We start from the raw sequence: 19775 nt of genomic DNA, 5'->3' as shown, positions 1-19775 counted from the left end.
TGCGGGCTCTCTGCTCAGCAGGGAGCCTGCTTCCTCCTCTCTCTCTCTCTCTGCCTGCCTCTCTGCCTACTTGTGATCTCTCTCTGTCAAATAAATAAAATCTTTAAAAAAAAAAAAATATAGAGAGAACTAATTATTTAATGAGCAGCAAGATCTTACCAAGCTCTCTTACAGTAACATGGTAGCTTACTCTAATAAGAGAAAATGATTATAAAATAGTTCATTAAAGTTTCGTTCCAACTCTACTTCTGATTGAGTTTGATGGTATTATTTCCCCAAACTAGAGATTTGGGGTTACCAGGACATTCACCAAAAGATCCAAATCATGTTTATATGAAAATTCATATGATAAACAGTAATTAAATTAAGTTGGGTTAAATATTTTCATTATTTTTACCTTATATCACTTTGATTCATTAAAAGTGAAGACTGAAATAGTAATCAAGTTTAGTTTTTGAATTTCAATGATAAGGAATGATAGAGAATCTTAATCCTGTTTTATATGGAAGTAATTGGGATTTGTAAGTTTTAGATGCCCGCACCAACCCTCATTCTTTTCAGAATTGGTTTTCTGATCATAGTGCAGCCAAATCAGCACTCAGCACAGAGTAATCGAAATATATGGTCAAAACAATTCCTCTAACTTTATTCAATCTCTTTGTTTATATAATGAAGAACTTTGCTTGTTTTTATTTCTGCTAGGCCCTTTTGGAATTTGAATTCTATCTTCCAAATTTGTACAACTTTTCAATAAATATGGAATGACATTCTGATATTTTTTTTCCCCCTTCCAGTAAGCAAGAACTTGCTTTTCTTTGTAGAACTTAGAATAACAAAAAGAATTAACTCATCCTTGTGGTATTTGCTAAATCCATAATATACAAATGAGTGGCTAATGGCTATCTTAGCTAATAGGTAGCTAATAGAAATACCAGTATACTAGCTTGTGTTTCTTTCTCTCACTTTTTTTTTTTAAATAGATTTCATTTTTTAGAGCAGTTTTAGGTTTATAGCAGAATTCAGCAGGAGGCACAGAAATTTCCCGTTTCCCCCTTGCCCCCACACAGGCATAGCCTCTCTCATTATCAGTGTCCCCCACCAGAATGGTACATTTGTTACAACTGGTGGACCTACACTGATAAACATTATCACCCACAGTCCATAGTTTATATTATCTTTCACTGTTGGTGTTGTATATTCTGTAGGTTTTGACAAATGTATAATGACATGTGTCCAGCATTTTAATGTCATACAGGATAGTTTCACTGCCTTAAACATCTTCTGTGCTCTGCTTATTTGTACTTAATCAGTATGTACCCATTCTTATGGGTTGTTTTATTTGCATTTACCTACTGACATAGGATGTGGAACGTTTTTTCATATGCTTACTTGCCATCTATTTGTATTCTTTGATGAAGTGTCCGTTAAGATCTTTGGTCCATTTCTTCTTTTAAAAAAAATTATTTATTTATTTGGGTGAGATGGTGGGGGACAGCACTAGCAGGTAGGGCAGAGGCAGAGGGAGAGAGAATCTCAAGCCGACTCCACTGAGCATGGAGCCTGGTGCAGGGCTTCATCCCAGGACCCTGAGATCATGACCTGAGCTGAAACCAAGAGTTGGATGCTTAACCAACTACAACTACACCGCCCCGGCACCCCCGGCCCATTTCTTAATTGGTTTGTTCATTTTCTTATTGATGAATTTTAGAAGTTTTCTGTATATTTTGGCTACCAGTCCTTTACCAGATACAGTTTTTGTAACTATTTTTCCCAGTTTCTGGCTTCTCTTTTCATTCTCTTGACAATGTCTTTTGAAGAACAGAATTTTTTTATTTTATTGAAGTCCATCTTATCAGTTATTTCTTTCATGGATCATACTTTTGTTGTTATCTCTAAAAAGTCACCAACAAACCCAAGGTCACATAGATTTCTCCTGTGTTAGATTCTAGGAATTTCATAGTTTTGCATTTTACATTTAGGTCTATAATACATTTTGAGTTAGTTTTTATAAAGGGGGTAAGATCTGTATCAAGATTCATTTTTTTTACATGTGGATATCCAGTTGTTGAAAAGACTAGTTTTGCTCCATTGTGTTGCCTTTCCTCTTTGTCAGATATCAATTGACCCTATTTATGTAGCAGTATTTCTGGCTCTCTGTTCTGTTCTTTTAATCTGTGTATCTGTTCTTTCACCAATACCACACTGTCTCAATTACTATAGTTTTATAGTAACTCTTGAAGATGGGTAGTGTTAGTCCTCCAATTTTGTTCTTCTTCAGGATTGTGATGGCTCTTCTCTATCTTTTGCCGATTTAAACTTTAAAATTGATTTGTTGATATCCATAAAATAATTTTCTGGGATTTTGACTGGGATGCTTTGAATCTGTAGATCAAATTGGGAAGAACAGACCTCTTGACAATATCAAATTGTCTTCTCCATGAACATGGAATATTTCTCCATTTGTTTATTCTCCTTTGACTTTGTTTATCAGAGTTTTGTAATTTTCTTCATATAGACAGGCGTATACATGTTTTGTTAGATTTGCACCTAAGTATTTCATTGTTTAGGGCACTGATATAAATGATACTGTGTTTTTAATTTCAAATGTCATTTGTTCAATAGGAAAATGATTGATGTTTATATATTAACCTTGTATTTTGTAACCTTGCTATGATCGCTTATCCTAGGAATTTTTTGTTCAGTTCTTTCAGATATTTACATAGATCATCATGCCATCTGCAAAGACAGTTTTATTTCTTCCCTCTTAATCCATACACCTTTTATTTCCTTATCTTATTACATTGGCTCAGACTTCTATGACAGTATTGAAATAGAGCAATGAAAGGGGGCATCCCTGCCTTGTTCCTAATTTTAGTGGGAAGACTTCTGTTTCTCATCATTAAGTATGCTAGCTGCAGGTTTCCGGTAGATATATATTTTTTAAGATTTTATTTATTTATTTGACAGAGAGAAAGTAAGAGGGAGTACATGCAGGTGGTTGGGGTTGGGGAGTGGAGCAGAGGGAGAGGGAGAAGCAGGCTTCCCACTGAGCAGGGAGACCGATGTGGGGCTTGATCCTAGGATCCCAGGATCATGACCTGAGCCGAAGGTAGACGCTTAACTGACTGAGCCACTCAGGAGCCCTCTGTAGATGTTTTTTTATCACATTGAGGAAGTTCTTATCCCTTCTTTACTAAGTGCTTTTATCATGAATGGGTATTGTATTTTGTCAAATGCTTTTTCTCCATCAATATGACCATGTGATATTTCTTCTTTAGCCTGTTAATATGATACATTATATCATTTGGTTGTCAAATGTTAGACAGCCTTGCATGCATGGGATAAATCCCACTTGATTATGGTGTATTACCATTTTTGAACATTGTTAGACTTGATTTACTAATATTTTATTGAGGACTTTTGCATCTATCTTCATGAGAGATAGTGGTCTGTAGTTTTCTTTTCTTGTAATGTGCTTGGTTTTAGTATTGGGCTAATTCTGGTATCATAGAATGAGTTAGGAAGAATTCCTTCTACTTCTGTCCTCTAAAAGAGATTGCAGAAAATTGGTATAATTTCTTAAAAATAATTGTATACTTCATGAATTTCCATGTCATCCTGTCATAGAGGCCATACTAATCTTCTCTGTATTATTGCAGTTCTGGTGTATATGCTGTCAAAGTGAGAATTTAAGGGGAAAAAATGCATTTTCTTTTTCTTTTTTTTTTTTTTTTAAGATTTTATTTATTTATTTGACAGACAGAGACCACAAGTAGGCAGAGAGGCAGGCAGAGAACCCGATGCCAGGCTCGATCCCAGGACCCTGAGATCGTGACCTGAGCCGAAGGCAGAGGCTTTAACCCACTGAGCCACCCAGGCGCCCCAAAAATGCATTTTCAACATTGAAAATGCTCTGAATTTCCCAGTATTACTTTCCACAATCTCTTTTGGCTTTTTTGGCTCAATACACAATTTCACTGTGTATCAGTGATAAAGATGGCTGGATTTCAACTTTATACTTTAGTGGATTGAAGATATATACTACAGTATAGGCCAACATACTCCTTAGGAGCAGGAAAGGGGATGGTTGAGCACAAGTCTAGACTGAGTCCTGTGTTTCTGATTTGGGTAAATGAGTGGAGTGAAGGTTTCACTTTAGATACATGCTTAATTTCAGCTGCCTTTGGAAGTGGGGATATCCAGCAAGCCAGTGGCTGTATTGTCAAAGCTCAAAGAACAACCTGGGTGAAAACATTGATTTGGCAACAGTTGAGGGGATGGTTATCTAAGAAGATATGAATGTTGGGAAAGTTTTCCTATGTAAAGTCCATTCCAGAAGATTGAGTTAAAAGCATTGGGAGGATTGATCTAGGAAGAAATGTAAGGCCAGAATGGCAGTGAAGGTGCAAGAGAAAATTGCTTATTAGAGGCACTAACTACAAAATTACTGGGTTTTTTTCCTCTTCGTGAATGTTGAAGGTCATTCAAAGTGAAGACTTATAACTGCAAGTTTATTATTACTATTTCTGATTATCTGGCTTAATACTTTCAGATGCCCATTAAAGTCCAGAGACAATAATTTATAGCTTTTTATTTTGAAATCATTTAAAGGTTACACAAAAGTTGCAAAAATAGTAGAGAATTCCTATATATCATTCATCTAGCTTCCACGAGTGTTAGCACCTTACATAACCATAGTACAGTTCTCACAACCAAGATATTAACACTGGTACAGTACTATTAACTAAGTTACAGTCTTTATTTGTATCTTACCAGTTTTTTTCACCATTGTCCTTTTTCTGTTCCAGATCCAACCCAGGAAACTACATTGCAGTTAGTTATCAGAGCTCCTTAGTCCTCTACTTTGTGACATTTCTTCAGTCTTTCCTTGTCTTTCATAACCTTTACACTTTAGAAAGGTCCTGATCAATTATTTTGCACACAAAAGAGGCTGCAGTTGTATGATCACATTCTGGGATTCATTCTTACACTATTTAGGAATGGAAGTTTTAGGTTTTCTAAAGACTATTTCATGTTTGTGAAGATCCTGATGTGTACGTACAGCTGCAGTTATTGTGATGTCTTACTTTCGTGGGGATCTGTAGTTATTTGGAAATTCCTGTTCCCTCCTTTCCTGCAAGGAAATGATGTACTGTCTGTCCTAGTTAGTACAGCAGTCTCTCTGTCTCCAGTAATGATATGTGGAAGATCAGGTGAGGAATAACTTACTGCCTATAATAGTTCCTAAGTTAATACATTTTTACTTTGTAAGTCATTTTGAAAGCCTTATACAGGTTCCTCAAAGTGTTAAACATAGAATTACTATATGATCTACCCAATTTCACTCCCAGGTATACCCAAAGGAATTGAAAGCAGGGCCTCAAGCAGATACTTGTACACCAGTATTCATAGTTCAGTAGCCAAAAGGTGAAAACAACCCAAGTGTCTGTCAACAAGTAAATGGAGAACAAAATGTGGTGGATACATGTAATAGACTATTATCCAGCCATAAAGGGGAATGAAATTCTAATATATGCTATAATATCTATAAACCTTGAAAAGATTAAATGGCATAAGCCAGACAAAAAGGGAAAATATTGTGTAATATTTTGATTAATATAATAATATAATACAATATAATATTGTATAATACTTATAATTCCCATATAATTCAGTTATGTAATTCATAGAGACAGAAAGTAGAATTGCACTTACCTGGGGCTGGGAGGAGGGGAAAAGGGGAATTACTGTTTAATGAGTACAGAGGGTTTGGTTTTTTATTTGGCTTTTTTTTAGTATGATAAAAAAATCTAGAAATGGTTAGTAGTGATAGTTGCCCAACATTGTAAATCTACGTAGTGCCACTGAATTGTATGCTTAAAAATGGTTAAATTTTATGTTATATATGTTTTACCACAATTTTTAAAAAGTCTTAAATAACCTTAAGTTTTCTGTCCCCCCTTATTTATTGAATTATTATAATCTAGTATATATTTTTTCATATTTCACAGATTAGATTTTTTCTGAGAAACCTTAAATAGCATTATTATAGTAAAGCTGACATTGTAATAATTATATCTCATCTCTAATTAAAAATTTGAAAAAGTCTTACCTCTTATTTATTTGAATGTGAGTAAGATAAATTCTGATACTGGTGATTAATTAGATGAAAATAATATTAGAAACAGAAGCTTATTCTGACGAGAAATTCATTTTACTTGTTGGCGTGGGTTTTGTGATAAACATTCATATGAAGATTAGCTTCTGAATGATCTACCTGCAAAATGTACTACCTCTGGTTCTCAGTCTCTTGACAGTATGCCTCAGATTCTCCTGAAGTGAAGAGTGCAAATACGTGGTTAAATGCAGGGACGAGGGACATGCAGATTAATGAGCTTCATTTGTCCTACAGTTTGCTAGCTTGTTGAGTGTCATGATGGAGAGCCCCGACAGAACAACATGGAAGAGGGAAGATGTAATTCTCAAAAGAAGTTTGGAATGCTGCACAAAACAAAGATAGATGTCTGCCATATTGGGTCAATTCATTAACTCACTAAATGAATATTCATTGAGCATCTGGTACAGGCTAAGCACTGTTCTAAGGGCTTAGGATATACCAAGTAACAGACAGATGTCCCTGCCCTCGTAGTTTACCTTCAAGGTGGTCTGGCCAGCTGCCAAAGCATGTTGGAACTTAAGCAGCCAGTAGAAGTGACATAAACTGCTTAGACTTCTGAAGCTAATCTGTCCCCTATTTCTTGGTCAGTAACTTGAGGCCATTGGATTATTGGTATATAGCAAGCTAATATTTGAGCCCTAGTGATGCCTTATAGAGCTCTTCTGTGGCCTCTAAGGTTTCAGACCAGTGGATGGTGTCACCGTGGTTCAAGGGTCTCTAGCATCTAGAATGGGAAGATGAACTGGCACTGTTTCAGCCCCAGGACATAGCATATTAGCAAGAGCCAGTCAGGTTATTGCAGGGTTTCAGTCTTGGACCAAAATACTATGAAAATCTGGAACTTAGATGGAGGTATCCATACAGTGGGGCTCAAACTGAGGTTCATTGGATACACAGGAATACAGGGGCTTTCCATACACACACATCAGATCCATGCTTAAGGCAGAAATTCTAACTCCACTTTATAGGCCGAGCCCCTCGAAAGGGTGTCTGGCATACCCGCCAGTCTTGGTTAAATTGACTTGGGACATGGGCAGGGCCCAGTGTGTTAAGAGAAAAATGTCTTCAGATAAGAATTGACTATAGAATGGCAATAAGCACACACTATCAGCAAATGAGAATAATTGTTAGTGTCTATTAACTAGACTCACATTTTCATTTAATCCTCAGAACAAAAGCAAACTAGGGGGAAAAGGCACTGAGATCAAAACTGTAGATGCAAGTATTAAAAATTCAGATTTAACTTGCTTAAGCAAACAAAAAAAATTCAATATTGGCTATACAGTGATGATTAAGACAGATCCTCTCCTGCTCCTTTCTCCATCCTGATCACACTATGTGGAGTGATAACACTTCCCCCATTGGGGATATTAGGAGATACCGTTATTATTTCAGTTCTGGAAATCACATTTAGTTCTAGGCACCACACTCTTAAAAGGCCACTGACAAATTGGAACATGTTCAGAGGAAAATGACCCAAATGGTGAGGGAATATGAAATCAAGTTGTATGAGAAACAGTTGGAGGAGGTGGAGATTTTAGCCTGAAGAAGAGATTAACCAGAGAGGATTACAGAGACCACAGTTTTTAGATTCTGGAAAAGATACTACATAGGCTAGGAATTTATCATTCTCTGCCTACTGGAGCCTCCCAGAACAAAGGCCACTGTGGAGAAGATACATCAAAAAGAACTTGATAAAAAAAATCAAGGGCCATGCTAAAAGGAATGGACACCATCAGAGGCAGATCCCAAGCCCCACATCCCTGGAGCTGTTCTAACAGAGGACGTCAGTCAGTATCTGCCCACATTATACTTTCTCCGTGGGTCTTTCCAGATCCCCATGGCCAATAACATCTCTTTCTCTTGCTCTCCCTTTGTACTTATTACCTCTCTGAGATGCTGCTATGATTTGCCTTATATTTAATATTTTAATTCCATTTATATATGTCTTATCTCTCACCAGTGATTCTCAGCCCTTTCAACATAATGTATCCTTTTATATAACAAATATTTTATAACATGGCCTTTCCTATCCTGAACTGAAACTCATGGTTAGTAAAACCCTCCTCTGCATCACAGAATTCCAAAAATGCAATATACTGCCCTAGTTGTAATGCAAAGGGAAATAAAAAGAAAGTAATTAGTAATCACATTACCTGTTTTACAGTATCTCCAGACATAACCACACTGGAAGACACAGTGAGGTAGATAGATTAGAATGCAGAGTCACCATGATTAGGACAGCCATAATGCACACTGATGCGGGTGCACTGTATGGGCAGCTCGAAAACTGTGAGTGCCTTTGCTACCTGTCATGAAATTATCCTTTTTCTTTTCTTCTTTTTTTTAAATTAATAACTTTTTTAGTTCAAAATATATATATAACAGGGGTGCCTGGGTGGCTCAGTCAGTTAAACATCTGACTTTGGCTCAGGTCATGATTTCAAGGTCTTGGGATTGAGCCCCACATCATATCTGGCTTCCCACTCAGCGGGGAGTCTGCTTCTCCCTCTCCCTCTGCCCCTCCCCCTCCTTGTATTCTCTCTGTCTCTCAAATAAATAAATAAAATCTTTAAATATATATCTATATATAAATATACATATATAACATAAAATTGACCATATTAACCATTTTTTTTAAAGATTTTATTTATTTGACAGAGAGAGAAATCACAAGTAGGTAGAGAGGCAGGCAGAGAGGCAGGCAGAGAGAGGGGAGAAAGCAGGCTCCCCGTGGAGCAGAGAGCCCGACATGGGGCTCGATCCCAGGACCCTGGGATCATGACCTGGGCTGAAGGCAGAGGCTTTAACCCACTGAGCCACCCAGGTGCTCCATATTAACCATTTTTAAGTAGACAATTCTGTGCATGTACTTAATAGTACATTCATGTTGTTGTATAACCATCACAACTCTCCATCTCCAGAACTTTTCAACTCCCCAATTTGTGATGTAATTTTCCTAAATAGTGAACAGCTAGCTCTTGGTAAAGGTCCAGACAAAACAAAGTATAGTCTTTGCTCAATTCCCATGGTTGTTCTATTTGGGAACATTCAATATGTATATGAAGCATGCAAAAGAATATTATCCATCTTCCTATGTGAAAGAGAATTAGGTTCGAAGCTCCAGTAATTATAAATGGAATATCACCTATACAGACATCCAGTGGGGCACAGGATAGTGCTTTGCTGTATTAAACAATCCCAAATATTACAGAATATCTGTTTCCATGGCACTTGTACACTAAGCACAAATAGCATCCGCCACCCCTGTCACTGTCACAACCAGAAATGATCCTATTAGTGCCCCAATATATTGTCACCATTAAGAACTGACTACACAGCGCATAAACTCCAGGAAGGCAAGACCAGTTTTGTTCTCTTACAATCTCTTTAGTACCTGCTACAAAAAGCACTCAGTGTTTGTTAAAGTGGAGAATGCTGTAGAGAAGATGCCCAGATATCCTTCAGGTGTCTCTAACTCAGCTTTTCTAAAACTGAACTAAGGTGTCATCTTCCTCTTCTCTGCCCCCACTGCCAGCCTGTCTTACCTCCATCATTGTCAGTCTTTATAACAGTCGAAAAGGCGAGCAACTGTGGACTCCCATCCCTCACTGCACACATCCAGCCAGGCACCAGATCATTTTGCCTCTGCCTTTCTTGACTGGCCTCAATTTCCCCTACTCTAGCCTCCCTTTATGTCTTCACCCAGGCTATTGTAATAGCCTTGTTTCCCACTCTGTACTCTCCCCCCTTCAAATACACAGGGAATTCTGGGCACTCCACACATACCCCAGGCCCTCCATGCTTTGGTCGTATAGCTTCCTGTGCCTAGAACAGTGTTATCTTTTTCACCTAGAAAACAATACCTCATACATCAAGACCTGGCTTAAAGGCCTCCTCCTCAGCTCCCAGATCAGAGGCAGAATTACTCAGTCTGTGTCCCTGTTCATATCTCTGTTGTGGCATTTCTTGCATTAAACTGTATTTGTCCACATGCCCATGGTCTCTGCCAGACCAAGTTCCTTGAGTAGAGGTTAATCGCTCTGGCTTTGAAGACAATGGCGAGAGTTTGAATGCCACATAATTTAGTCATTCCGTGGTCCTGGGCAAAATCCTTGATCTCTTGAAGCTCCAGTTTTCTTATCTGTAAAATAGGAATAATGTAAGGCTCATAACACATTTAAGACAAAGCTTAAATGTTAATAACCATAATCATTGGCTATGTATCTGTCCAGCACCCCCAAGTAAGCATAATAAAGAAGATGCTTACCAGCTCTTTTGAGTGAAGGAAAGAAAGAACTGCTGCTATTGTCAAATTCTAGATTGTATTATTTAGTCACAAAAGCGGATGTTCTCTTTGGCAGGTGTAGCCAGTTTTGTTGTGAATAAATTTAACCATGGAAAATATTTTTTTTTTGAAAGTGATCTATTTTCCAAACGTTTTTAGGTGCATTAAAAAGGATTCATTCTGAAACAGTAATGTGCAAACTCTTGGGTTTGTCAAATCTATACCCACTGTGGAAAACTCTGCTTTAAAACTCCTGTGTTTGAGATTCTGACTTCTGTCTTTCAAAATGTGAAGTGTGAGGAATGTCGGCTTCTTCTTACTTATCTGGGATGGTGAAGCACAGCAAAGCACCACTGGTTTAGTGAGCTGATCTCAGTAATTTACCCTCAATTAAAAATATATAGCCTTATTTAGCTTATGGTTCAATTGTTTCCTTGCTTTAAGAAGCCTTTCTTTTATATGTCTCAAGTGCTGCTTGCAATATAAAACTAAATCCTAAATTTTAAAAACTTCCATAGCTAATACTCTGCTAAATGTTAAAAGCCTGACATTTAATCTGCATGAACTGAAGCTCTCTGATTTCACTGTTTGCAGCTAGTAAATGTCACTCTAAACATTGTTGCTTTCACTCACACTTAAGCCTTTCATCTGCAGTGGGGGCAGAGTGTCAGAGAATTCTTTGTGTGCCACTCTAGCAAGGGGAAAAAAAGACTCAGCCCGGCCTTTAAACAGAGTGAAAAAAACTGCCTGGAAGGCAAAGACGACCCTGTTTTTATATGGTGTTTGTGAACACACAATCCTGACTTCTACCAGATACTCTTAAAAAGCAACTATATTAGCTCAGTCTGAACAGGGTCCCCACTGAGCTCATACATGGTTGCTGGCCAGACAGCTCCCCACTCTCTTGTGACTGGAGGGGGCTGAGAGGGTAGGGGGAAAGGGGAAGGAGATGTTGTCATTACTTTAATTTCACTTTTGCCTGCAGGAGGAATCTTGTCATCTTCTGGCTCCCCAAACTATTTTCAACCTGGGTGTTTTATTTCTTAGTTCCTGAAGGCTACTGGCACACAGATCAGCTCTCACTTTTCATCATCTTGACATGAAATGGAAAATCAGTTTGTGGCTCTTTTCATAGCCAGTGATTTACTCCTGTTCTTTTATCTGTCTCCCCTTTATGTTCTCTGTTTGGACATATTTTTATTTCCCGTGTCTGCAGCCTTTTGTTCTGCTGGGATTTCTCTGGCCATTCTTCCTTCGCCTGCCTCCTTCCTGGCCCCCAGTTCGCCAGTCCCCCAAATCCCTACTGGGCCTTCATTCTCTCTGGGTCTCCAGTCCCTTGCCTTGCCCCTTTTGTGGGCTTGCTGCTTCCTGCTCCGCTGCCAGCCCCCCACCCCATCAGTTCCATACCCTGTGGGAGCCATCTTCGGGGCTTCTCCAGGTCTTCCAGGTGCCTCTTCTTTGTGTACCTACAGGGCTCAGTCAGTCATGGCCCCTGCCATAGCCAGCAGCAAGCAGACATGCTGAGCTCATCCCTGCCCACTGTTGCAGACAGATTATCAGCTAAAGTCTTAGGCATACGTGGATGTTTATGGTGGCTGATGCCAGTGCTTCCAGTTTCCCGGCAGCCATACAGAAGCATGAATTGAAACCTGGAAATAGAACATTCTACAGGAGGCACTGGAGTGGAATTTTAGGAAACCATGGGCTTTTCTATCAGACATAGATTCAAGTTTCTATTCTGTTGCTTACTAGCTTTGTGGCCTTGGACAAATTCATTCATTCATTTAACAAATAGTTATTGAGGGCCCATCATGTGTCTTGTGTTTAGCTTTTAGGGAGCCAGTTAATGGCCCTCTGTCTTCCCTTTTAATGTTCACAACCAATTGAGAAAATGACATAGGAAGGAAAATTCTAGCTTTATCAAGTGATAAAAGCTAGATTGGAGGATGTGGCTTTTATATGTGGCCACTATGGGTTCACTAAATCTTCTCCCCTGAATTAGACTTCAGGCTTGCCTCTCTTCTCTACTCAGCACACAAGCCAGGGTAAAGGATAGATATGGAAGATGGATAGGCTGGAAGAAAGCGAAAAAGCCCATGGGCCTGCCAGGACTAAGCAACCTGAGTCTGTTCTAAATTCACTGCCCAGGCAAGCCACTCCTCCTCCTCAGAGAAGGGTTGAGTGAGAAGTCAGAAGACACTTCGCTCTTGCCTCCAGGGAAACCGGAGGGGTGCAGTTTCCCCCTTAACTGTGAGCATTACACTTCATCCGTCATTACCACAGTAGGCAAAATAAGTCTTGCCGGTCTGTTTCTTCACCTGTAAAATACAGATAATGATGCCTATCTCTTATTGTGGCTCTGGTAACTAAAACGAAATGTGACTATTTACAAAGAATATGAGGACCCGTTAACTTTCTTTGGTCAGGACCAGCCTGAAGTAAAATTGGTCACCACAAATCAGTGGTCTGATTTGTCTTTGATGCCCCCTCTCTCTTCTCTTTCTGGGCCCTCATTTGGTCATTTTTTTCCCCTCCTCATTCCTGTCTAAAAATAATAATAAATGGGAATACTGGTCCTCAAGTTTTGATTTCTAGTAAGCACACTGGCCAAATCTTTTCTAATCCTGGCTTATGTGTTAAACACACACACACACACACACACACACAACAACAACAACAACAACAGCTCATTAATTTCGACAAAGAAAGCATTTAGAACAATTAAGTCTACTTTAGAACCACAAAACTGGCTGTACCTGAAGGGTCCCTGAAGGACAATACGGGGCTACAAACAGGTATTATTACATGGAAAACATGTGGCTTGATTCCTCACAGTTATTTTTGTTACATTAACTTGAGCGATGATCATAAGTTTCTCTATTCCTGTAGAAAATAATCCAGGGGAGCCTTAAAAGCACGGTGATAAAGGGAAACAATAAAGATAGGGAGTTTTAGGAAAGAACTTTTAGGGTGTTTGGACTTTATGTTGGGGGCAGCAGGAAGCCCTTGACGATAAGTGATAACACGATCAAGTTTGTATGAAGAAAAAGTCTCATGGCAGCACTGTGGAGAGTGGAGTGGAGGAGGAGGGGAGCCTGGAGAAGCAGGTAGGAGGCTCCAGTGAACCAGCTAAGGCTCACCCCAGGTAGTGGAGATCAAGGGTAGGGCCAGATTGAAGAGGCTTTAGAAATAAAATCAGCAGGGTTTGGGTGAGAATGTGGACAGAGAAATATATCAGACACTGTTTCTTAAAGTTAAAAAGATAGCACCTGGGTGGCTCAGTTGGTTATACATCTGCCTTTGGCTCAGGGTCCTGGGATCCAGCCCTGCATCTGGCTCCCCGCTCAGTGGGTAGTCTGCTTCTCCCTCTGCCCCTCCCATCTTGTTCACTGGAGCGCTCTCTCTCTCTCTCTCTCTCTCAAATAAATAAAATCTTTTATTTTTTTATTTTTTTTACTTTTTTATTTTTTTTTAAGATTTTATTTATTTATTTGTAAGAGAGAGAGAGAGCGAGCACAGGCAGACAGAGTGGAAGGCAGAGTCAGAGGGAGAAGCAGGCTCCCTGCGGAGCAAGGAGCCCGATGTGGGACTCGATCCCAGGACCCCGAGATCATGACCTGAGCCGAAGGCAGCTGCTTAACCAACTGAGCCACCCAGGTGTCCGTAAATAAAATCTTTTATATATGTGTGTGTGTGCATAAAGTTAAAACAAAAAGATTTCAAATGGTAGTGCTGCCACAGGCCCTTCCCCAGCAGAATTAGAGGGCTAACATGAGGAATCCAACATGAAAAAACAGTTGGAGTCAAAAGAGAGATGGAGTTGGCCAGTAAGAGGGGGTAGACTGCTTCCTCAGGAGGGAGCTGGAGAGGGAACCCCCTTGCAGGTCAGAGCTGAAGGGTGTGGTATAACATAGGGATTTGTCTTCCACTGACTGCAAAGAGGGAAAAAGGGAATAAAAAGGAAGACAGGAAAAAAGGAATTAACTGTGCTAGGGACATTTTGGGGGCACATGCTTTCTAGAATGTGAGGAGGTCATAGACTCTCCTGCCTCATACACAATTATGTCTAACCAGTTTTTTCAAAAAACAGATCTTGTAGAAGTACTTAATCAGATACTTAGCCAGAAGTTATTTGTATTGTGGCTATATCTTTATTTTCTTGTGCTTTTTAATTGCATTCTTCTTTTGCCTAAAATTGCCTGGGTTAGAAAGCATTCAGGCCCTGGGACAGGCTCTCTCCTTGTAGTCTGTTTTCAATAGGATGCTATAAGAACTTTTGGATTTTAAAACAAAGCTATAAAAACTGTGAATAAGAAAAGATCAGTGAATACTTTTGCAAAGTGGAAGGGGAAGGGAAGGGGAATGATTTTATGACTTTAGAACAGTCCATGATGCTCTTCTCTCACCCTTTTATATCTATATATTGTCTAAAGATTTTTTTACTGATCGAACATAATAGCACTCAGTGGCCCTTGTAGCAGAGCATTATTAGGCATATCAATGGTGAACACACACTTTAAGTTTTGTAAGCGATTACATAAGGCAATGAAAAAAATAATTTCCTCTGTTTAAAGACTAAAACATTTCTGTTAGTTTCACAGTACTGGAGTGGATAGTTTTTAATTAATGACATGTTATAAAAAGTTTTTGTTTTTCTTTGTAGAAGCAATGACAAAGCCATTGTTTTGTTTTGTTTTGTTTTTTTGTAGGGTTTTTTGAGGCATTTTTATGATGTTAAACCACCCACCACCACTGGAGACCCAATAGTGAATCAGCAATCACTGCCAGCTCCCCCTAAGACTTTTTTTGTGCACCTATTTTGTGCAGAGTACGTGAAAGGAGCTGAATGCAGCACCGCGTTTGTAGATCGTACCTGATGATTCGTTCATCTTACCAGGCCTTCCCCCTGCCCCGTGCCAAGAAAAATGCCAGGCATCATTATAATTCCTTATACGTGTTAACTCACTTAATCCTTACAACAACCCTATGACTTAGTTACCATTTTCTAACCCCATTTTGTGACTAAGAAAACTGGGACATAAGGAAAAAAACTGACTTACCCAAAGTTTGATGGTTACTGAGTGGCAGAGATAGGATTCAAACCCAAATAGTTCCAAACTGCAGCATCTGCCCTGTACTCATTATACTGTGCTACCCACTCGGCTCAGGATGTGACTGTTGAGTTTGTGAAAATAATTTCATAATAAAGACAATCAGTTGATACAGCCCAGAGTGATGGGCCAGTGGTAGCTCTCAGAACTACAACAAGGGGCAGGATGCCTGGAGGCTCAGTTGGTTAAGCATTTGCCTTTGGCTCAGGTCATGATCCCAGAGTCCTGAATCGAGCTCCACATAGGGCTTCCTGCTCTGCCGGAGCCTGCTTCTCCCTCTCCCTGCTACTCCCCCTGCTTATACTCTCTCTCTCTCTCTGTGCCAAATAAATAAATAAAATCTTAAAAAAACAAACAATAACAGGGATTTTAACATACTTGCTTATAATTAACATCAAATTTTAAAGTTAGCATCTGTCACATGTGTGAGTGCCTTGTTCTAAGTCTCTAAAATTACCCTTGCCAACATCTTCCCCAACCAGAAATTGCCCCGGTTTTGTTTTTGGACCCAGCTCTCTGTTTGAAAGACTCAAGCCACAGTGAGCTGGCAGGGGAGGCCAAATGGGCTGGACAATCAGTGGGGGCAGGAGTCAGGAACAACAATGAAGGAGTGGCATTAAAGGCTGCGCGGCGCTTATTCTCCCTGGAAACGCTCGGTCAGACTCAGGAAGTGTGATTTAATCCTGGCGAAGATAATTCCATTTTATACCCTAGAGTGGACCTCTAACAATTTTATTTTCAGTCTTGCCCTGGGAAGCTTTACCAGTAAAGAATTTGGTGTGTGTTACTTGCCCTCTTCACCAGACTGCACAAAATAGGGGTTTATTCTTCCGCCAGCCCACCTCCTTTTCCCTTAAAAGGCTCCTAACAGAGGACCTGAGAACCTGCTGCCCCCACAGAGGATGCCTGGACTGGGGCCCAGCACTGCCCTCAGCAGGGTTTAGGGGAGGAGGAAAGACTGTAATTAAGTCAAAAGAGCCACTGTTGATCTTGAAAGAACATCAACCATACAGATGGCATGAGGTTTACAAGCTGTAGTTTCCACCAGAATGTGGGAGCTTGTTGAAAATGCATAGACCTGAACTCTGGACCCAGAGATTCTGCTTTGGAAAGAATACATTTGGTGCAAGTGCCCCTCGGTGACTGTGACGTGGAAGGCAGAGAAACTCTAACACAGATTCGCTTTTCTCCTGGCTGGTTTAAAGGGGGTCCCCTCTGAATGGAACTGGGGGGATTGAATGGAAACTCATTACTTCTCTCAGTTCCTACCAAGGTAGCTGTCTTCTGAGTCTCTAATAGGAAGGAGTCATTAGTGCAGCCGAACATACATAACAAAACTCAGCTAAAGATTGAAGTCCATCAAAACCTCAAAAAACACCCTGATTTTGATAAGCAGTGTCTATTACTGATGGTGTCAGGTGCACCATTGCTAGGATTTTGATCGGTGTGTGGTGGAACACTAAAGGGCAATAACTTGTGAATTCCTGAATACACAGAGTGAAGCACATGTTCTCTGGAGAATCTTGAAAGCTTATTCAAGGTGTGGAATCCGGGCATGGCTACAGAGTAGGACCATGTTTAACCACAGCAGGGTACTGCAGCTACTTAATGCATCTCAGTCTGTTGAATAGTATCCTTTGCCTTTGTGTCATTGTCTGAGTGTCTCTCTTACACACACACACACAACCAGTATCTCATAAACAAGTGCTTCTGTATATCCTTTTGACTCAGAATTAAGGAATCAGGTAATCCTCTATAAAAATTCATAAGCATTTTTTCATATAGGCCTAACTTAAAGATGTTAGGGATTTGGTTCCAGGCCACAACCATAAAGCAAATACCAAATAAAGCAAGTCAAATGAATTCTTTTGGTTTCCCAGTGCATATAAAAGTTATGTTTATGCTACACTATAGTCTACTAAGTGTGCAATATCATTGGGTCTAAAAAACTGCCTATACCTTAATGGAAATAGACTTCTTTGATAAAATGTTAATCATCATCAGAGCTTTTACCAAGTTGTAATCTTTTTGTTGGTGGAGGGTTTTGCCTTGATGTTGATGGCTGCTGACTGACCAGGGTAGTGGCTGCTGAAAGTTGGGGTCATTGTGAAATTTTTTTTTTTTTTAATTATTTGAGTGAGCAGGAGGAGTAGCAGAGGGAGTGGGACAAGCAGACTCCATGCTGAGCATGGATCCCGATGCAGGGCACGATCTCACAACCCTGAGATCATGGACCTGCACTGAAACCAAGAGTTGGACACTTAACTGACTAAGCCACCCAAGTGCCCTTTGACAGTTTCTAAAGTAAGACAACAGTGGGGGTGCCTGGGTGGCTCAATCAATTAAGCTGCTGCCTTCAGCTCAGGTCATAATCCCAGGGTCCTGGAATCGAACCCCTAGGCAGGCTCCCTGCTCAGTGGGGAGCCTGCTTCTCCCTCTCCCTCTGCCTGCTGCTCTGCCTACTTGTGCTCTCTATCTCTCTGTCAAATAAATAAATAAAAACTTTTTAAAAAATAATAAGACAACAACTAAGTTTGCCACATTGATTGACGCTTCCTTTCATGAACAATTCTCTATAGCATGTGATGCTGTTTGATAGCATTTTACTCACAGCAGAACTTCTTTCACAATTGAAGTCTGTCCTCTCAAACCCTGCCGCTGCTTTATCAACTAAGTGTGTTGATAAATCCTCTGTTGTCATTTCAGCCATCTTCACAGTATCTTTACCAGCAGTAGAGTTCAGCTCAGGAAACCACTGTCTTTGCTCATCCATAAGAAGCAGCCCCTCCACCGTGCAAGTTTAGTCAGGAGATCGCAGCTGTCCAGTCACATATTCAGGCTCTCCTGCTGCTTCCAGTCCTCTCCCTCTTTCCACCACATCTGCTGTTCCTGCCTCCACTGGAGTCCTGAGCCCACCAAGTCATCCATGAGGGCTGGGATCAACTTCTTCCAGACTCCTGTTCATGTTGATATTGTGACCTCTTCCTATGAATCATGAATGTTCTTAATGGTGTGTAGAATGGTGAATCCTTTCCAGAAGATTTTCAATGGACTTTTCCTAGAGCCATCAGAGGAATCACTATCCATGGCAACTGTAGCCTTATAAAATGTATTTCTTAGGGGTACCTGGGTGGCTGAGTGGGTCAAGCTGCTGCCTTCGGCTCAGGTCATGATTTTAGGGTCCTGGGATAGACCCCTGCATTGGGCTCTCTGCTCAGCGGGAAGCCTGCTTCCCACTGCCTCTCTACCTACTTGTGATCTCTCTCTCTCTCTGTCAAATAAATAAATAAAATCTTTTTTTTAAAAAATGTATTTTTTACATAATAACCTTGAAAGTCGAAATTACTACTTGATCCATGGGCTGCAGAAGGGATGCTGTTTTAGCATGAAAACAACACTCATGTCGTCCATCTCCATCAGAGCTCTTGGGTGACCAGGTGCATTGTCAATGAGCAGTCATATTTTGAAAAGAAATCTTTTTTTTTCTGAGCAGGAGGTCTCAATAGTGGGCTTAAAATGTTCAGTACATTATGTTATAAACAGATGTACTGTCATCGAGGCTTTGTTTTTCCATTTCTAGAGCACAGGCACAGTAGGTGTAGCAAAATTCTTGAGGACCCTGGGGTTTTCAGAATGGTACTGGCTTCGACTTCAAGTCACCAGCTCCTTTAACACCTAACAAGAGAGTGAGCCTGTCTTTGAAGCCTTCAAGCCATGCATTGAGTTCTCTCTAGCAATGAACATCCTAGATGACATCTTCCAATAGAAGGCTACTTTGTCTACATTGAAAATCTTGTTTGGCATAGTCCCCTTCATGACTAACTTTAGTGGGATCTTCTGGATCACTTGCAGCTTGATGTGTCACCTTGCACTCGTATGTTAGAGAGATGGCTTCTTCCTTAAATCTCATGAAACAACTTCACTAGAATTGAATTGCTTCTCTCGGTTCCTACAAATGTTCCTGTCTTTTGAGTGTATAACAGAAAAGAGTCCTCAGTGCAGGCTTTGGCTTAAGGGAATGTTGTGGCTGATTTGATCTTCTATCCAGATCACTGCAACCTTCTCCATAACAGCAATAAGGCCGTTTTGCTTTCTTATCATTTGCATGTTCACTGGAGTAGCACCTTTAATTTTCTTCAAGAACTTTTCTTTTGCATTCACAACTTGGCTGACTGTTCAGCAACTTTTGGCCTGTCTT

At 40.0% G+C, this 19775-nt stretch overlaps 1 protein-coding gene and 1 non-coding gene across 2 annotated transcripts in view; one reads left to right on the top strand and one right to left on the bottom strand.

Annotated features, from left to right (window-relative positions):
• The window catches only part of ALG14 (ALG14 UDP-N-acetylglucosaminyltransferase subunit), an 88619-nt gene that overhangs the window by 54819 nt on the left and 14025 nt on the right, over positions 1–19775 (top strand). The gene's annotated exons all lie outside the window — the stretch shown is intronic.
• On the bottom strand, positions 3583–3689 carry LOC132002327 (U6 spliceosomal RNA). The gene has a single exon (XR_009399824.1). It is a non-coding gene; the product is annotated as a U6 spliceosomal RNA (small nuclear RNA).

The sequence above is a fragment of the Mustela nigripes genome, chromosome 14, assembly GCF_022355385.1.
Source record: "Mustela nigripes isolate SB6536 chromosome 14, MUSNIG.SB6536, whole genome shotgun sequence".
Lineage (NCBI taxonomy): Eukaryota > Metazoa > Chordata > Mammalia > Carnivora > Mustelidae > Mustela > Mustela nigripes.
Note: the sequence above shows the minus strand (reverse complement) of the source record. Positions and strands in the feature narration are given on the sequence as shown.